The 5,769-nt window shown below is 45.9% G+C and overlaps 1 long non-coding RNA gene across 1 annotated transcript; it reads left to right on the top strand.

Moving 5' to 3' along the window:
• Positions 1-858: 858 nt before the first annotated feature.
• Positions 859-1,965, top strand: LOC119650034. The gene is made up of 2 exons (XR_005249228.1): positions 859-1,575; positions 1,860-1,965. It is a non-coding gene; the product is annotated as an uncharacterized LOC119650034 (long non-coding RNA).
• Positions 1,966-5,769: the final 3,804 nt, after the last annotated feature.

Here is a 5,769-nt window from a genome sequence, read left to right as displayed (position 1 = left end):
AATTATGGAGGTGTTGACACAGGCAGGAGTGCATATAGGACTTCGATAGATAGTCATAGATGCAAGGATTTTGAGTCTCATTATTCAGATCTTTAAAGGGAAAGCCTCGAGATACCGGAGCGTAGCACTTGTAGCCTTAATAACAAATTCCTGATAGACTAACCAATATCTTTGCATTGGACTCCTGGGTGTATCTGAAAACACAAAAGATAGATCCTATTATTTTCTGAAAATCCATCATCTTTCGCCCCCTTAAACGCTGCCTTTCAAATTGATGCGGCAACCAGGCAATTTATATAGTCACATTTTTATTGTTGTTTATTGCGCTATTTATTGCATCCACACAACCACCAGATACTAAAAATAGCATCAAAACACAAACAGCATTGGTCATTGCGAGACTTGCTGCATCTGATCCAAACATCAAGGTGTCTCTGCTTTGTTCGATGCTCAAGTACGTGCAGTTCCTATGGTCGTGGTATTCGGCCAGCATATGGTTGCTATTTTTATCTAGTTCCTGCTCCCGAAGTCGTTTCAAGTATTTCGATTTTGGTATAGTGGCGGAGATCCTGTTTCAATATTTGACTCGATATTACTCAATATCGAAGAAAGATATTTCGGGCGACATAAGAACGGTCTCGGGGTCAGTACTACTGTCGGAAAAACATTTCCATATCGCAAACATAAGTTTGACTTCGATGATCCTACAGCGCAATAGCAGATTGATTTCGCCTGTCGACATCAATTCGCAGGCTATGCTGACTCAAGTATGACGTCTAGGAAACGTTGGGAAAGTCGCTGTGAACAGTTGGCTGGGAGACAGAGGCCAAACTGACACAGCATTTGTGCCATTTTCCCAAGACGAAATCTGAATCTGTTTTTCTTTCCACGGAGCATCGAGTTGCTTGTACACTACGCTGTTATTTCAGCTTTGTTTTTACTAGTAATATTCATCGCTCATATGGAATTGTACATATCTGAAGCGGGACGGATTGAAGGTGTTCCAGAAGATACATGGCAGGCCTGCAGGCGGTGACGAGACACACGTTCGCAATGTGATATAATTACTTCTCACCTGGTCTTGGAGTTAGATCGCTTAGACTTTGTACCGTTGTTCAGGAAATGTGTCGACTTCAGCTTAGTTTTGTTTTGAGAGAAATCTAACAATAACAAAACAGTTTCATATAGAAAAGCGAAGCCAAAACAAACATTGTGGTGGCAAAACAACAAGTCCATAAAGGTAAAATTACGTAATGATAAGGCCGAGTGGTGGCCGCCAGCGTTTCGATTTCACAGACAGACACACAGACTGGCCTGGCTCGGGCTTAGCTCAGACTGACTTCAAAACAAACCTTCGGAAAATCTTGTTGCATAGGCATTCACATAAACAGTGGAAATTGTTTATTTTCAGTGCGTTTTCCTCCGACATGCCCGACTTTTGCATTGTAGTTTTGCTTTTGATATTGTTATTTTTATGATTTTACTCGGTTGCAACTGTCTGCCTCGGATTACTATGCTATGCAATTAAGAGAGAAATTGGGACATGGTTGGTGACATAACTGAATTACATGCAAGGTAACATTACGCTAAGCCACGGGAAGGGAATTGTAAACATAGGCTTTGTTGTTCGGAAATACTTTGGGATAAACCAAGGAGAAGTGAACCAATTGTGCAACGTTAGGAATTCATTATATTTTATGCAGTTTTGTTTAAATTTCGGAAATGTTTTGGAAACTTGGTAGAGTATCAAGTTTTTGTTTATTCAAAATCAAGCCGAAAATAAGTTGTTGACAGAATATCTTCTTCCTTTTCGATGTGCAGACACACAGTTCTTAAAATTCGTTTTTGTTCATTTGCAGGTATGTCATCACGAAGTTAGTCGTAACACCAGCCGTTGGACGGGTAAATAAGTCAAACTAAAAAATAGTTCTACATGCATGAACACCGAATAAAGTATAATTTAAGGAAATGGCTTTTACTATATCTGAGTTGTCACCATCTCGGTTGCCATTTTTTACCTTTACCACACTTTACACTGGGAATACAGAGACTTCTACATACCAACTGACTCTGTATACTGGTGAAATTTTGTACCAACAATTCTGCATTGAGTCAAGTCCGGATCTTTTCAATTCTTCCATCTGTTTAGGGCTAGTCAAACCTCCTCTTCGGTACCATTCGCAAAGTCCATATCTGGGGAAGTGGTATGACGGGTGCCTTCAGCGAAAATCCACTCAACATGCTGGTCGTAATAACCCAAATTCCACCCAAAGATTCGTTTGCATCCGCTAGCGAAAATTGCACTATTTGAACGTTGGGATGGGATCTGCATCCTGACAGCTGTAACTATATCGAAATACACCCACTTCACAATGCAGGCATAATCCTATTATTGATTTCCAAGAATTCCATACGTGGTCTTTGGAATATGCCCTGAACCTCAGCTGAAACTTCAGAAGAGTACTTCGGCAAGTGCCGCCGTATTGTGGCGTGCTGTGGATGTCGTCACTTTTGCCCCATCGACTTTCGCAATGACCTCAAATGGAACATGTTCCTCGATGACGGTCGAAATTTCTTTAGTGCAACATGGGGCTACAAGGGGCGCATAATAAATAGGTTCTTTTGCACAGTCCATTTCATCCGTTGCCTACGCGAACTTGTTGAAGTGCTCGGCATTGATTGTGGCGAAAGAGCTGCAGCAGGCGGAGCCATTTTGGAAATCTTTGGGGATAAGCTTTTCCCAATGAAAAATAAAAATCTATTTTTATTACGGTCGCAGCTTCTTAACAGCGTCCCTGAGCAGGCGGATCATTCCAGAGTCGCCTAACCCTGCTCTGATGTCCAGCACAGGTTCGGCAGGGAGGCGCAGATTCTCTCCGTACACCATCTCCGCGGGATTGGCCGTGAACTCCTCTCGTTGGACTTTACGGAGGCCAAGGAGGACGAAAGTTAGGTACCGCGACCACGACGGGTCGTCGCGAGCCATTAAGGCGGACTTCAGCGTCCGGTACGAACATTCCAGCATACTATTTGACTGTGAGTGATATGCAGTAGTGTTATGCCGTTTGAAGCTGAAAAAAGATTCAAATTGCATTCCCTGGTCCGTGATAATGATGGGTGAAATACCAAAGCGCGGAATCTACTCTCGACAGAGGGCCTCGGCACTAGATTGATTGTGCAATAATGTCAGACAGAGATATTGCTTCAGGCCAGGCTGTAAACCTGTCGATGATTGTGAGGCAATACTTGAATCCGTGCGAGTCTCGCAAACGGGCGATGACTTCCCTGAGAAAATCGGCCGAAATGAATGGCCTAGATCTCTTATCTGAAATTTCGCAGAGTAAAGAGTTTGAGTCGAAAATAGGAAACTCCTTGAATTTATATTTGGAGTTTGCCTTCAGACTCTGAAGCTCTGCGTCGTCTTTTTGTGTTTCGGCGATTGCCGTATAATCGACCTCGGCGGGAACTGTGACCTCCGAAATTCGAGACAAAGCATCTGCAACAACATTGTCTTTTCGAGACACGTGTTGGATATCAGAAGTAAACTGGCTGATATAACTCAAGTGCCTAAGTTGGCGAGGGGACGCTTTGTCGGGCTTTTATCTAAGCGCGAAAATAAGGTGCTTGTGGTCCGTGAACACGGTGAATGCGCTGCCCGTTGGTGAAGAGCGACGCCTACCGCTGTATCGGAGGCATCGACGAACACAGCTAGGGGTGCATCTGTCTGAAATGTCAGCAGTGTTGTATCAACAAACTGTTGTTTGACCGACTCAAACGGCCTCAGCATATCACGCAACCTCGCGGGACCCTTTCGCCTAGACGAGTAGGCGTTGAGGATCGGTTGGTGATGAGCCGCCTTGAGTAAGAAACGACGATAGTAGTTTAACATGCCCAAGAACCTTCCCAGATCCTTTACCGTGGCTGGTAGGGAAAAGCTCTTTATCGCCTCAACCTTGTCTGGGTCAGGTTGGATACCATCAGGTGTTATCAAGTGGCCGAGAAATTTTACCTGCCTCTGGAGGAATCCGCACTTCCCAACGTTTAGATCAACCCCGGTCTGAAGGGGACGTTGATAAATGCCCTCGAGCTGTTCTTAGTGCTCAGATTCTGAAGAGGAAGCGACCAAAACATCATCGATGTAACAGAAGTTCAAGTTGCACAAGGTGTAAGTAATCGAATCGAAGAGTCCGAAAGGTGTGGTAGTATGCATTGAAGTGGAATGGGATACTAGTCTGGAACTGTATCAGCATTCAGACGCTTATAATCTCCAGTGTGGGGGGGGGTACAGGGAGATCCGACACATCAGCGCCCGTGACGACCAGTAAGCAACGTCTTAGGGAGTTCGAAGATTGTAGAGTGACGTGGTTACTGCGCTTCGGGTAACCGTCGCCGAGGCACCCAGCGAGCCTAGATTTTGTTGCGTTAAACGTGCATCCAGTGGAACATTTAGTCGCTGGAACTCCGTAGTTACCATGGTACCAGCAAATCGTTGAGGCCGATGAGAGTCTCGGGGTGCGACTATCCGAACGCCCATTTCGGGAAGCACACCTCGACCGTGATTGCGATCGAGATCTACCTCCTACCTCTACGTCGGCCAGTGTTGTCACCATCGACTTAATCTCGTCCACTTCCCGAGTTATGTCTCGGGAAAGTTCCATGACCACGGAGCGCGCGTACACCTCGTGTACTTTGTCGGCCGTGGTGAACAACATACCCAGCGATCACGAGTCCGCTCGGGCCAAGATGGTGCGGGCGCTCTCCGGGAGTAGTTGCAGCCAGAGAGACTTTAGCAGCTCAAACCGACCTTATCCCGACCCAGCGGCTTTATTTCTCGTAGGAACTGGCGGAGGGTACGGTCGCTTAGCGTCATCTCATTCACCAAGTGATTAAACCAAGCTTCCTCACTCACTGAAAGGCGCCAAATCCCCTGCTCCTTCAAGCGGATGTAGGAGCACTCCTCCAGCACTTACGTGACGAGTCCAGGGGTCTCCTCGTCGAGACCGACGAGTGCGTGGTTGAACCTGCCGCCGTCCGGCATGACGCCCGCCTGCGAAAGCAGCCGGATTATGTCGCCAAAAGGGAGACACCCTAACCGCGACTGCGCGGCGGTATCGCGTCTTCTTCGGATGTCTCCTCGCGCGACATATTTTCGCAGAGCCAGAGGAGAGCGGAGAAAAAGAAGCGAAAAGGGAAGGCATGACACACCGGAGCGGAGAACGGCTGTGGCCCGACTTGCATCCGCCGACGCAACATTTCCCGCAGCCACGCGGAATAGTATTAAAAGAAAATAATGGAGATGAAATAAAATGAATGAGGTTTTGGCATAAACTGTGGTCCTTGGCGATTGCAATCAACAAAGTGCAATTGATTCTCGAGGTTTGAACGAACAGCGTGGCTGACTTAGCGCGTTCAGTTCGAATTGCCTTTGTTCACTGGAGGTTACGCTACTTTAGGGTGTTTCCAACCGATTCGCTGATAAAGGTTTAGACAGTTGCTTCTGGACTGCTTTCTCGTTGCACTTCCTTAACAGCTTTTCAACGAAACTCCGTGTGGATCACGAATATAAGGCGAAATTACGTTACAATTGCTAATACAAGTCGTCTTACTGGTGTCTTCTTCTGTCGGGGCCACAAGTATGTCGATTATAGAACTAAGTTTTTGTTTTTCAATTGACCGCTTTTGTGTCTTGTCATTCCCAATATTGCTGTTAAAACCGTATTTTATGATTTTATTCTGTAGTTCCGGAGCCAAGCACGGTGACTCTACTTC

This window comes from Hermetia illucens, chromosome 2 (assembly GCF_905115235.1).
Source record: "Hermetia illucens chromosome 2, iHerIll2.2.curated.20191125, whole genome shotgun sequence".
Classification (NCBI taxonomy): Eukaryota; Metazoa; Arthropoda; class Insecta; order Diptera; family Stratiomyidae; genus Hermetia; species Hermetia illucens.
The sequence above is the reverse complement of the archived record's forward strand: the minus strand, read 5'-3'. Positions and strand labels throughout refer to the sequence as shown.